The 14,821-nt window shown below is 42.5% G+C and overlaps 2 non-coding genes across 2 annotated transcripts; both read right to left on the minus strand.

Annotated features, from left to right (window-relative positions):
- Positions 1 to 2,335: 2,335 nt before the first annotated feature.
- Positions 2,336 to 2,454, minus strand: LOC138360357 (5S ribosomal RNA). Its single transcript, XR_011226306.1, has one exon. It is a non-coding gene; the product is annotated as a 5S ribosomal RNA (ribosomal RNA).
- A 12,248-nt stretch (positions 2,455 to 14,702) lies between these two features.
- On the minus strand, positions 14,703 to 14,821 carry LOC138360358 (5S ribosomal RNA). The gene has a single exon (XR_011226307.1). It is a non-coding gene; the product is annotated as a 5S ribosomal RNA (ribosomal RNA).

Here is a 14,821-nt window from a genome sequence, read left to right on the forward strand (position 1 = left end):
AATACCATAACCAGGCTCCATCCGGAGCCACACACACTTTAATAGAGAGATTCAAGTAGACAATCAACTTTCAAACATTAATAATAACATTTATATTGATTTCATGTGAAATGTGTACATAACAAACAAACAAAACAAAATTATAGGGGATATTCAGCATCACTTGGAATATTAACCAATCATATAAATCCAATATATATTTTATATTTTACTTTAAGCGAGGAATTCATATTCTATCAATTTTTAATCATACAAATGAACAAAAGCAATTCTTCACTAGACGTAATGAATGAATAAATGATCAAGGTTTTAATGTGTTTCATGAATATATATATATATATATATATATATATATATATATATATATATATATATATAATATAATATATTATAATACTTGTGAACCAGAATATGTTTGAGCAGCAGCGATCGTGCCATTGGCCGAAGTGCAACAATTCAAATAATTTAAAGGGCCTGCTCGGGTATATAAGAGAGGCTGGGAGACTGGGGCCGGTGGTGGGTGATGGGTGGTGGGTGATGGGTGATGAGTGATGGTGTGGTGTGGTGTGGTGTTGTTAAGAGTTGATTTACGGCCAGCCAGCCAGCTGCAGCCAAGGCAGGGCAGGGCAAGGCAAGGCAAGGCAAGGCAAGGCAATAACAGGACAGGACAGGCAAGGCAAGGCAAGGCAAGGCAAGGCAAGCAGGCGGGCGGGCGGGCGGGCGGGCGGGCAGCCAGCCAGCCAGCCAGCCACTCCCACTTTGTATTTATATGCATTCAATTTATATTCAAACATTATATATGTTAAGGGCCTAGTTTTAGTGTTTATTTTAAAAATGACAAACATCGAGTCGTTTTACCAGTCCTTTAGCGTTAACGGTGATGCATTTTAAAACTGAACAGAAATCACCTTTTCTGGATATATCAAATATCGAATCCGCTTAATGTGCCTACAATTCAATCATTCAAAAAATACATAATTTACATCATGCCTTTTCATAGAACAGACAATAAGATTTGAGACAATAAGAACTTTAGTTTTATAACTAAAGTTGCACAATTATACCAACTCTATGGTGGCTGGGTGGTAAGGTGTGTGGCTGGTGTTTTGGAAGTCGCGAGTTCAAACGACCCAATGGGAGTACTTTTTTTTTTTTTTATGCCATACAATCTTCCTAGTACTATTATGTAGGTGTGTGTGTGTGTGTTTTTATTCATTCTTTGGTTTTATAGATGACATACATATTGACTCCTTTTACCGGTCCTTAATTAGGCTCTGGGGAAGCAATGGTGGTGGTGGTGGTGCATTTAAAACTAAACCAAAAATCACCAGTTCTGGACGCGTCAAATATCATATCCGCTTAATGTGTCTACAACCTAATTACTTAAAACTACACTATTTAATTCATTCATATCATGTGCATATTGGTCATTATGCTCATACAACCGACATAACAATTTATTTTCATTATTAGAATCATACATTTCATCAAGTAATACAGATACAAAGAGATTTTCTTTCTGAGAAGACCGTTAGTATTGGCTGGCTGGCAGGCAGGCAGGCATTTGAGGGTTATTATTTCGCCTGTTGATTGGGGGGAGGGTTGATGTGTTAGGGGGTTTTCGGTTAGGTGTGGTGGTGGTGATTGGTGGTGATTGGTGGTGGTGGTGATTGGTGGTGAGTAGTGGTGGTGGTGGTGGTGGTGGTGGTGGTAGTGGTGGTAGTAGGTGGGAGGGGGGGGGGGGGAAGGGGAATGATGGTCTGTGGATTCCTTCTCCGTACCCCCTTACATATAAGCAAAAACATGCCTTCCTGTGGGTATAGAAACATTAACACAAATTATATCAGTAACTGATATTGTAGCCTTTTAAACAGAAAAGATTTGTACATACAAATACTTTTAAATTATCATTTATTTGTGGAAATGGCATTTACGTCATTAAATTGATACCTCAGCATCAAGTGTCCTGCAGTGGTCCAGTGGTAAAGTGTATATAAGTGATGCGTATTCTTGGAGTTGCGAGTTCAAACCCGGATTAAGCTATATATATATATATATATATATATATATAATATATATATATATATATATATATATATATATATATATATATATATATATATATATTTTGTTTTGTTTTGGTTGTTTGTTTTTGTATAAAGCCTCACACACTATATTAAGCGAGTTTGTTTTAAACATGACATACATATTAATTCATTTTACCAGGCCTTATTCCACACAACTCCGTGAATTTCCCGTGGAGCCAGCCAGCCAGCCAGCCAGCCATTCAAACAAAAACAAACGAAACAAAACAAAACAAAACAAAAAACATTATTGCCAACAGCATTTGGTGTTCCCAGGCGGTCACCCATCCAAGTACTAACCAAACCCAACGTTGCTTAACTTCGCTGATCGGACGAGAAGCGGTGTTCTCAACGTGGTATGGCCGTTGGCATGAGACTGCCTACACATTGTGGCTAATAACCAACTCTTTTTAGTCATCACGGCAGGATACGGACCTTCTTGTGGTGTCTTAATGGTAATTGTATCCTAACATATTTTTGTCTCCTTGGCATGGATATTTAACATCGTTTATTCAGTCTTGGGTTTATGTTCTTTCGCCATTTACAGACATTTTACATCTACCTACTTCCTCAGCCTACCCTGCCAATTTCTAATGAATTTGTGGATTTTCTTTTGTAATACATACATGTGTGTGCTCATCTGCTCTTCAGTTTTTATGATATTTGTCTCATCTGTCCTGCTTTATGATACTTTTACAAAGAACATGAACAAATGCTTCTATTTTAGAGAAGATATGGGATCCAGGTTTCGGAGCCGTAAAACCAACCGTCGTGATTGGTGGACGAGTTGCCAGGTTGCAGCTTCTGTACCGTGCCGGCACATAAATAGGTTCGGCTCAAGCGGCGGCAGCATCATTCCCCCGTGACTGTCTGAGCGTCTCTCATCACCTTGGTTATCTCATCATCATCATGGTAGAAGCAAAGCCTACCAAGAAGGCTGCGGCTGCTGCTGCTGTGGTGGCCACCACCAGGAAACCTCGCGTCCAGGTTGCTCACCCGAAAACTAGTCAAATGGTTCTAGCCGCGGTCGCAGCACTCAAAGACCGTAAGGGCTCGTCTCTACAAGCAATCAAGAAGTACGTTGTTGCCAACAACAAAGTCGAGGCTGCCAAGATCGCCATTTACATCCGAAGATTTCTCAAGAAAGCAGTGGCTGACGGCATTCTTGTTCAGACCAAGGGAAGTGGAGCTAGTGGATCATTCAAGCTGGCCGTAGCAGAGAAGAGGGCCGTTCTAACTCCCAAGAAAGCCACCACAACCAAGAAACCATCTACAGCAGCAAAGAAGGCCGTGGTAACTCCCAAGAAAGCCGCCACAAGCAACAAACCACCTACAGCCTTGAAAAAGAAGCAGCAGCAGCAGCAGCAGCAGCTTGTTGTTGGGAACAAAAAGCCCAAAATAAAGAGAGCTTCAAAATCTCCCAAACCACCCAAGGCAAAGAAAGCTGTCAAGAAAACAACAAAGGCAAAATAAACGACGACATGCAAGCAGCATGAATACACATGACAATAAACATCCAGGCCTCCCCCCTCAGTGGAGGGGCCTCATATGATTCCAAAAAGAGTTTAGTTTTGTAGACAAATAAATCATTACTTTTGGGGTAGATTTACTCTGTATATTATATATATATATATATATATATATATATATATATATATATATATATATATATATATATATATATATATATACACATATACATGGGTGAGGTGATATGGTACCAAAGTTTTGGGTGAGGTGATTGACATTTACACAAGATAAAACACGAACCAATGGGAATAAAAACATAAGAATGGAAGTAACTGCAGAAGGCCTATTGGCCCATAACACAAGCACTTCCTCTTGATGCTTCTATATTGGTTCGGAGTCTTGAAGCTATAATATATATATATATATATATATATATATATATATATATATATATATATATATATGCACACAAAACTAAATAGTCTTGTTAGACAAATTGCCCCTATTAGAGGCAAGTTGACTAACAAGCCGAATGACTGCAATTGTTTTGAATTTGAGTTAAATCTAACATAGAAATGTAATCAAACCTAACCTAACCTATGCTAACCCAAGCTAAGCTAACCTAACCTAACCTAAGCTAACCCAAGCTAAGCTAAGCTAACCTAACCTAACCTAAGCTAAGCTAACCTAACCTAACCTAACCCAGCAATTCATGATCTTAATATAATACTGTTAATTGGATAAACCAATTTGGAAAGAAATGTTCGAAAATAACAAAATTAACTGTGCTTGTTAGGAAAATTGGGCCTTGCATACTTGTCCCAATAGTGTGGTTCTCGCTTTTAGGTACGACATAAACGTATACCTAAGTTGAGAGAGAAAAAGATTCGCACTCAAACATGCATATCGATTGCCAGTCCTGAATTCTGGGTAGATATTCGTGTCCTCCCTTTTCATTTACCATCATTTGGATACTATCAAAACAGCTCTGAGAAGGATAAAATGAATAAAACGGGTAGCTCACTCATGTAAAAAGGAAGAGTTGGGAAAGATCTCTCTCTCTCTCTCTCTCCCTCACCCCCCCCCCCCCCCCCACCACCACCAATGATCCTGCTCTGCTAGTATATAACGGAACAAACCTTCCCCCCCCCCCCACCCCTCCCTCCCCAATCAGAGTCCCTTTAAGCATGCGAGGATAAAAAATAGATTTCATAAGACCCAATGTGCTAGCTGATATCAAAACAATTTATGTTATCGTCTATTAAGCCCTTCAGTAAAAAAGTATAGGGACCTAATTAGGTCCCGTTTTGAGGTGGTGGTGGGTGGAATCGATGGATTAGCCAAGCTCTTATCCGCCGAATCCGTAGAGGGTACGACCCTGGCGCTTCAGAGCGTACACCACGTCCATGGCAGTGACGGTCTTCCTCTTGGCGTGTTCCGTGTAGGTTACAGCATCACGGATGACGTTCTCGAGGAACACCTTCAGGACGCCACGGGTCTCTTCGTAGATGAGACCCGAAATACGCTTCACGCCGCCACGACGAGCTAAGCGACGAATAGCGGGCTTGGTGATGCCCTGGATGTTGTCACGTAGCACCTTACGATGACGCTTGGCGCCACCCTTTCCGAGTCCCTTGCCTCCCTTGCCGCGTCCAGTCATGGTGTTGAAGTTGTGTGAATAATAATAAAATTTCGGAATCAGAATCAGAATAATACAGGAGAAGATGCCCATAGGGGCGAGTTTGGAAGTGGGGACAGAAGAAGATAAGGGGGGGTGAGAGGAAGAAGATTTGTAAGAGAAAAAGTGCCAGGGCTAAACCCAGCTGCGTGTCGTTAGGTTGCGGCTTTCGAGGCAGGGACTCAGTCGGGTGTTTTCAGTGACAACATCGGGACATCACAAACTCACAACATCACAGTGATTGGCTCAAGAGCGTCAGGGCTGAACTTTTTTACGGATTGTTTGTGCTGGTTGTTGAGAGCTGAATATGTAATGATAGTGGATGCTGGGTGTTGAGAGCTAAAGTTTAACGAAATACAGAGTTAGGAAGAGGATCATGGATGGTAGAGAAGAGGTCATGATTGTTTCGTGGTAGTCTGAGAGTGTGTAGGAGAAAATCAATGTGTTGTTCATGATGAGTGAGTAGTCTATCGATTTGTTTGTCTGATAGAGTTTTCCAGTAGGTATTTAGGGCAGGAATGTTAGTACTTTCATGGAGACTTTGACTGGTATTTAACTCTTGCCATCGGGTGTTGAGTACCCATCTTAGTGCTCTATTCTGTATTCTTTGAAGTTTTATTTTGTTAGTGCGTGCAGATAGAGAAAGAGCTAGTGGAGCGTATGTTAGGAGAGGTCTAATAAGTGCTTTGTAAAGGTGCATTTTTGTGTCAGGTTTTGCAAATCTAAGTCTGTATAGTTTCTTCATGGCTTGAAGAGCTATTGCATGTTTCTGTGTTATGTGTGTGTGAAAGAGTAGTTGTCGATCAAATGTGAGTCCCAGGACTGTGGAGGAGGGAGATACAGAGATATAAGTAGGATTTTGAGTGTATGAATAGAGTTTGAGAGGAATTGGGCGAATAGTTCTTTTACAGAAAAAGTAGGTGATTTTAGATTTGCTGGAGTTGGTTTTTATACGCCATTTGTACTCCCACTCAGTGACAACATCAAGTTCTGTTTGTGCTCTGTTTGTTAGTGTATCAATGGTGTTGCTGGTGACAAGGTGAGAGACATCATCAGCATAACATATGGTTAATGAAGTGTGATGAACAGGGTCAGGAATGTCGTTTATGTATAGGATGTAGAGTGTTGGGGCAAGAACAGAACCTTGGGGAACACCGGCGTTTAAGTTGAAGTAGTCAGAGTGTTGTTGGAGGAACTTAATTCTCATTGTCCTATTGTCTAAGTAGTTCGAAAGAAGTTTGGTGGTGATGAGAGGAAGATTAAAGTTGTTGCATAGTTTGAATTTTAAGCCGTCATGCCAAACAGTGTCAAAGGCCTTCTCAACGTCCTTAGTGATGAGTGCAGTCTTAAGTCTTTGGTGCTGATTGATACTGAGGTAGTTAGTCATGATGTTTAAGGCGTCGTGAGTGGACCGGTGAGGCCGAAATCCAAACTGTTTGTTAGTGAGTAAGTCATTGTGTTCAAGGTGCGTTCTAAGTCTCTGGTTGATCAGCCTTTCAAAGACTTTGCCAAGTGTCTCTAGAAGGCTGATGGGTCTATAGTTCTTTGGGTCAGTGTGGGGTTTCCCAGGTTTTGGAATAAGAACGGCTGTGGCAGACTTAAAGTTGAGTGGAAAGTACCCAGAGGCAAGGGAGGCGTTGAATAGGTTAGTGATAGCAGTAATGATAGAAGCAGGGAGTTGTCTAAGAAGGATATGTCCAATGCCAGACGCACCAGGGGCTCTACGACGAGTGCCCATGAGAGCTGTCTTGACATCAGCTAGAGTTAGGGGAGTCTGTAGTTCAGTGTTTGAATTGAGATTTTCAAGGCGAATGAGGTCGTCTGGTGTAGTTGCTTGTCTATTTTGGTGTATCCAGTCTTCGACTATTTCAATGTTGGGGCGTGCAAATGGTTCAGGAGGATGTGGGTGAAAGATTTGTTCCCAGTGGTGTTTAAAAATGTTGAGAACTGCTTCAGGATCAGTGATTTTGTTGTTATTATTTAGAAGGTATTTAAACGGTGTGTGAGTTGATCCTTGTAATCGTTTGATTCGTTTCCAGAATTCTTGAGGTGTCAGTTTTCTGTATTGTTCTGCTTGTTCTATAAGGTGTTTCCAATGTTTTGTGTGGTCTTCATCTAGGCTGTTAAGGATATGGTTTTTTAATGCTGTTAGGTCCCATAGTATTTGTCCATGACGATGTATGTTTTGTAAGAATCTAGTGTGATAGCAAGCTAAGAGGCGTTTGGAGCGAATGGAGGGGGTGAAAGTGAAATGTGGTTTGTGTGCTGTTTTAGGGATGGAGATGTTTGCTGCATGAATGATGGTGTCTTGTATGTTGCGTGCTTGTGTGTCGATGTCAGTGTGATGTTTGTCATTGTATTCATAAGTGAGATCAGTGTCATCAATGTGTTGTTTGAACATGTCCCAGTTTGCCCTATGGTATGAGAATTGAGGAGTGCTGGGGATGAGAATAGGATTTGTGGAGACTGTGAGAATTAAGGGAATATGATCAGAGCCCGTAATGGGCCCTGGTGAAATGAAGTGTTGCAAGTTGCTGCCGTGTCTGTTGGTGAATATGAGATCAGGCCGGCCAGAACCTGTATGTGTGAAACAAGTGGGGAAATCAGGGCCAAGAAAGAATAGATGTTTTTGGGTGTATATTTGGTGAAGCTGTCTGCCATGCTGATTTGTGGTATTGTGGTGGAATGTAGGGTGTTGTGCATTGAGGTCTGCAAGCAGAAAAACAGGCAAGTGAGAGTTGTTGAAGAGAGTTATGAAATCTTGCATGGGAATGTCGGTGTTAGGACGGGTGTAGGTTGTGCAGATGATGAGAGACCCCATTTGTGTATGAACTTTAATGGCTAGGAAATGTTTGTGAAGCCAATGAGTGTGTAAGAGTTCGTGTTTGTATGAAGAACGGATGAGTATTGCAACTCCTTCATGTGCTTCATCTGGTGACTGGTAAGAGGTGTAGCCATAATGTTTGATTTTATATGAGTTCGTGATGTATGTGCTATTTAATAATAGCACATCAGGTCTCTCGATCTCAATAAAATCTGACACCATGTGTCTAATGTTGAAATATGCCCGCACATTAAACTGTATGATCTTTATGAATTTTTAGGTTTTGATGGGGTGCTGGTGGGGTTTTGTGCATGTACAAGAGCATGAGGGTTGCGTGATTCAATGAGTTGGGCAGTTATTGAGGAGGGTGCATCTTGGAGGATGGTGGTAGGAATTGTAGGATATTTACAGCGGGAGGTGGGAGTAAGACAACGGGTTGCTGAACGGGCTCGGGACGAGACAAGATGAGTTACAGAAGAAATGACTGAAGTTGTTGGGGGATGGAGGGAGACAGAAGGCTTGTTGACAGGGACCGGGTGAGAGGTATCAGAGGTTGTAGTGTTAGTAGTCAGATTGGAAGTGGAGAGGACAATGTTGGGAGAAGAGGTTGAAAGTGCCTTTGACATGGATGCTTCAGTTTGGGATAGTCCAGGATGTGCTGTTTGGTCAGTGGCACCGTTTTCTGTAGCAGTCAGGAGTGGGTTGGTAGGAGATTGTGGGGGAACTGTAGTATTTTCTTCAGCTGAAGTCATGGTGTTTTGTGGAGTGAGGACTGTAGGCGAGAATGGAGCAGAGCGCAATAGTTGAGTAGGAGGAACAGAGATACTAGGAAGGCCGTTATGAGTGAGAAAGATTGGAAGATAGTCAGCAAAGTCACGGCCATCGTCCTTGGCCTTCAAGTAAGCAGCTTGTACACAGGCAGTGACTCGTTCATATGCAAGGTTCTGAAGAGGAGAATAAGGTGGAGGTGGTGGGTGAGGGAAGAGAGGTGGAGAGGACTGAGTTTGTTGTGCAGTATTATGATGATGTTGCTGGTGAGGTGAAGCATTAAGGACACTGGCATAGGACATTGAGGTGGCTGATGCTGTTTGGTGATGAGATAGGTTATGGGAGGTTGAAGAAGAGGAATGAGGGTGTGCTTGAGTGCGAGGTTGGTTATTGCGAAGAGATTTTAGGGTTTGCTTTCTCAAAGGGCAAGATTTGTCAACTGCTGAATGACCTCCTTGGCAATTGATGCATTTTAAAGTGTTGGCAGAGCACTGAGTGTAAAAATGGCCTTCTACAGAACATTTTGAACAAATTTGTGGGCTTTTACATTTCCGGGTTTCATGACTGTATTTGTAGCATTTAAAGCATTGCAGCAAAGGAAGATAGTCAACTGGACTAATGAGATAGGGAGGAGTGCTGGTGTGGAGGATTTTAATTCCATGGTGCAAGAGTTTTTGAGCTTCTGTAGGGGAGGAACATTGGATCTTGAGGTGTTTGTATTGGGCACTGGGTATATCTCCATTACAGTAATAGCATTCCTGTGAGAGATGTCTTGAGAGAGATTGATAGTAGTAGGTGCTGAAAATTTCGGCACGATTTCCCCAGACTATATCCCGTCAAGCGGACGTACTTGTAGCATGGCAACTCCTAACTCCTGCCTGTCCTTACTTTATGCTTGTACTCGAGCAGAAACACGGCTTTCTCACAACGCTTTCAAAACTGCAGTTGCCTACTCGTCTGTTTCACGTCTCTGTGAAATGACTTTTGCACAAATCCAAAAAATAGAGCAAAATCAGCGATAATAGTGTTTGAGGTGAGCTGCCTGTTGGCTGCAGCCAGAGGAAGGAGGGGAGGGGCAACGGGGTGACGTAGGCGAGTCGAGCAGCCAATGGCGCTCGAGCAAGCGCCTCGAGACGGCGTATATAAGCAAAAATTTTTCGGCGCCGGCCATCACAAACCACAGTTGTTCACCATGGCTCGCACCAAGCAGACTGCTCGCAAGTCCACGGGAGGCAAGGCTCCTCGTAAGCAGCTGGCCACCAAGGCAGCACGCAAGTCTGCTCCTGCCACAGGGGGCGTGAAGAAGCCTCACCGTTACAGGCCCGGAACGGTCGCCCTGCGTGAGATCCGTCGTTACCAGAAGAGCACAGAGTTGCTCATCAGGAAACTTCCCTTCCAGCGTCTGGTGCGCGAGATTGCCCAGGACTTCAAGACCGATCTTCGCTTCCAGTCGTCTGCCGTCATGGCTTTACAGGAGGCATCCGAGGCTTACCTGGTCGGTCTCTTCGAGGACACTAACCTCTGTGCCATCCACGCCAAGCGTGTCACCATCATGCCAAAGGACATTCAGCTTGCTCGCCGTATCCGTGGAGAGCGTGCATAAGCTAAAACGACCACCCTAGTATACACCAAACTCGGCCCTTCTCAGGGCCAAAATATCCTTCTAAGGAGATTTCAGACATTCCTAGCATCAGTCATATGAATTAACCTTCATCTATACATATAATAAATAAATAAATACAATAATTTAGGTGTCATACATACACTGTACACGTGATATCAATAAATCAAGTCATTTGTAGTACAACCTGTCCTCTTACAAACAAAATGCCGTCGCTTTTCATTCTTATGCACTGCCAAGGATCCTTCCCCCCCCCCCCCCTCCAAAAAAAAAAAAAAAAAATTGTCATACTGTACTAGAAATAAAAGCAGCTTGTATAAGTGACATACTGTCCTGTCCTGTTTTATTCTGTTTTTGGTCCTCTGGCTTAATCTGTTAAGTTAGGAGATGACATTTTAAATTAACCGTTTTCTTGACATTTTCAAACCTTAAGAGGGTGGCCTGCATAGTAATCCTAATGTGGAACATAACAATGAATCTCTAATCTCTAGAAAAAAGATACCGAGTGTTTATATGTGTGTTGAGAGAGAGAGAGAGAGAGAGAGAGAGAGAGAGAGAGAGAGAGAGAGAGAGAGAGAGAGAGAGAGAGAGAGAGAGAGAGAGAGAGAGAGACATGCAGAGACAGAGACAGAGACAGACAGACAGACAGACAGACAGACAGACAGACAGACAGACAGACAGACAGACAGACAGACAGACAGAGACTGAGAGAGAGAAACACACACAGACAGTTTCATAAATATTCTCATTTTATAGCTATTTGCTTTCAGTGACAGAGGTTTTTGTTATAATAGTATTGGTGTCTAACACTCACAATCTCTTTAGAAATTAAAGTGTGGCTCCAATGGAGCCGAGTTTGTTGGTTTGAGGCCAAGCCACCACCACAGGGCAGTAAGTAAGCCGTTTACTTGGAGGAGGTGTACTTGGTGACGGCCTTAGTGCCCTCAGAGACGGCGTGCTTGGCCAGTTCTCCGGGCAACAGGAGCCTTACAGCCGTCTGGATCTCCCGACTGGTAATGGTGGAACGCTTGTTGTAGTGGGCCAGGCGAGAAGCCTCGGCGGCGATGCGCTCGAAGATGTCGTTCACGAACGAGTTCATGATCGACATGGCTTTGGAAGAGATACCAGTGTCGGGGTGGACCTGCTTCAGCACTTTGTAGATGTAGATGCTGTAGCTCTCCTTCCTCCTGCGCTTCTTTTTCTTATCGCCCTTGGCAATGGCCTTCTGGGCCTTTCCGGCCTTCTTGGCAGCCTTTCCAGATGCCTTGGGTGGCATGATGATGCTCGTGCTGGCTGGCGTTGCGATACAATAATGAACTTTTGCGCGAGTCGAGCTTTCCTTTTATATCCCGCTCGCGACTCAGCTCAGAGCGGGTCGCGTGGCGGAGCGCGCTGATTGGTCAGTGGCGGACTCCCTTGATCCTGAGCGGGGTATATAACACGAAGCTCGATCTGCGGGCCGGCATAAAACACCACAAACCCACAACAGCAGCAGCAATGTCAGGACGCGGCAAGGGAGGCAAAGTGAAGGGCAAGTCAAAGTCTCGCTCCAGCAGGGCCGGACTTCAGTTCCCCGTGGGCAGAATTCACCGTCTGCTGCGTAAAGGCAACTACGCCGAACGCGTCGGTGCTGGCGCTCCTGTCTACCTGGCAGCCGTCATGGAATACCTCGCTGCCGAAGTTCTGGAGCTCGCCGGTAACGCCGCACGTGACAACAAGAAGACCCGTATCATCCCACGTCACTTGCAGTTGGCCATCCGCAACGACGAAGAACTCAACAAACTTCTGTCTGGCGTAACCATTGCACAGGGAGGTGTTCTTCCAAACATTCAGGCAGTTCTTTTGCCAAAGAAGACAGAGAAGAAGTAAGCACTTCTGCCACCCACCACGACAAATACCATAACCAGGCTCCATCCGGAGCCACACACACTTTAATAGAGAGATTCAAGTAGACAATCAACTTTCAAACATTAATAATAACATTTATATTGATTTCATGTGAAATGTGTACATAACAAACAAACAAAACAAAATTATAGGGGATATTCAGCATCACTTGGAATATTAACCAATCATATAAATCCAATATATATTTTATATTTTACTTTAAGCGAGGAATTCATATTCTATCAATTTTTAATCATACAAATGAACAAAAGCAATTCTTCACTAGACGTAATGAATGAATAAATGATCAAGGTTTTAATGTGTTTCATGAATATATATATATATATATATATATATATATATATATATATATATATATATATATATATATATATATATATATATATATATATATATATAATATAATATATTATAATACTTGTGAACCAGAATATGTTTGAGCAGCAGCGATCGTGCCATTGGCCGAAGTGCAACAATTCAAATAATTTAAAGGGCCTGCTCGGGTATATAAGAGAGGCTGGGAGACTGGGGCCGGTGGTGGGTGATGGGTGGTGGGTGATGGGTGATGAGTGATGGTGTGGTGTGGTGTGGTGTTGTTAAGAGTTGATTTACGGCCAGCCAGCCAGCTGCAGCCAAGGCAGGGCAGGGCAAGGCAAGGCAAGGCAAGGCAAGGCAATAACAGGACAGGACAGGCAAGGCAAGGCAAGGCAAGGCAAGGCAAGCAGGCGGGCGGGCGGGCGGGCGGGCGGGCAGCCAGCCAGCCAGCCAGCCACTCCCACTTTGTATTTATATGCATTCAATTTATATTCAAACATTATATATGTTAAGGGCCTAGTTTTAGTGTTTATTTTAAAAATGACAAACATCGAGTCGTTTTACCAGTCCTTTAGCGTTAACGGTGATGCATTTTAAAACTGAACAGAAATCACCTTTTCTGGATATATCAAATATCGAATCCGCTTAATGTGCCTACAATTCAATCATTCAAAAAATACATAATTTACATCATGCCTTTTCATAGAACAGACAATAAGATTTGAGACAATAAGAACTTTAGTTTTATAACTAAAGTTGCACAATTATACCAACTCTATGGTGGCTGGGTGGTAAGGTGTGTGGCTGGTGTTTTGGAAGTCGCGAGTTCAAACGACCCAATGGGAGTACTTTTTTTTTTTTTTATGCCATACAATCTTCCTAGTACTATTATGTAGGTGTGTGTGTGTGTGTTTTTATTCATTCTTTGGTTTTATAGATGACATACATATTGACTCCTTTTACCGGTCCTTAATTAGGCTCTGGGGAAGCAATGGTGGTGGTGGTGGTGCATTTAAAACTAAACCAAAAATCACCAGTTCTGGACGCGTCAAATATCATATCCGCTTAATGTGTCTACAACCTAATTACTTAAAACTACACTATTTAATTCATTCATATCATGTGCATATTGGTCATTATGCTCATACAACCGACATAACAATTTATTTTCATTATTAGAATCATACATTTCATCAAGTAATACAGATACAAAGAGATTTTCTTTCTGAGAAGACCGTTAGTATTGGCTGGCTGGCAGGCAGGCAGGCATTTGAGGGTTATTATTTCGCCTGTTGATTGGGGGGAGGGTTGATGTGTTAGGGGGTTTTCGGTTAGGTGTGGTGGTGGTGATTGGTGGTGATTGGTGGTGGTGGTGATTGGTGGTGAGTAGTGGTGGTGGTGGTGGTGGTGGTGGTGGTAGTGGTGGTAGTAGGTGGGAGGGGGGGGGGGGAAGGGGAATGATGGTCTGTGGATTCCTTCTCCGTACCCCCTTACATATAAGCAAAAACATGCCTTCCTGTGGGTATAGAAACATTAACACAAATTATATCAGTAACTGATATTGTAGCCTTTTAAACAGAAAAGATTTGTACATACAAATACTTTTAAATTATCATTTATTTGTGGAAATGGCATTTACGTCATTAAATTGATACCTCAGCATCAAGTGTCCTGCAGTGGTCCAGTGGTAAAGTGTATATAAGTGATGCGTATTCTTGGAGTTGCGAGTTCAAACCCGGATTAAGCTATATATATATATATATATATATATATATAATATATATATATATATATATATATATATATATATATATATATATATATATTTTGTTTTGTTTTGGTTGTTTGTTTTTGTATAAAGCCTCACACACTATATTAAGCGAGTTTGTTTTAAACATGACATACATATTAATTCATTTTACCAGGCCTTATTCCACACAACTCCGTGAATTTCCCGTGGAGCCAGCCAGCCAGCCAGCCAGCCATTCAAACAAAAACAAACGAAACAAAACAAAACAAAACAAAAAACATTATTGCCAACAGCATTTGGTGTTCCCAGGCGGTCACCCATCCAAGTACTAACCAAACCCAACGTTGCTTAACTTCGCTGATCGGACGAGAAGCGGTGTTCTCAACGTGGTATGGCCGTTGGC

The sequence above is a fragment of the Procambarus clarkii genome, unplaced genomic scaffold (genome assembly GCF_040958095.1).
Source record: "Procambarus clarkii isolate CNS0578487 unplaced genomic scaffold, FALCON_Pclarkii_2.0 HiC_scaffold_109, whole genome shotgun sequence".
Taxonomy (NCBI): domain Eukaryota; kingdom Metazoa; phylum Arthropoda; class Malacostraca; order Decapoda; family Cambaridae; genus Procambarus; species Procambarus clarkii.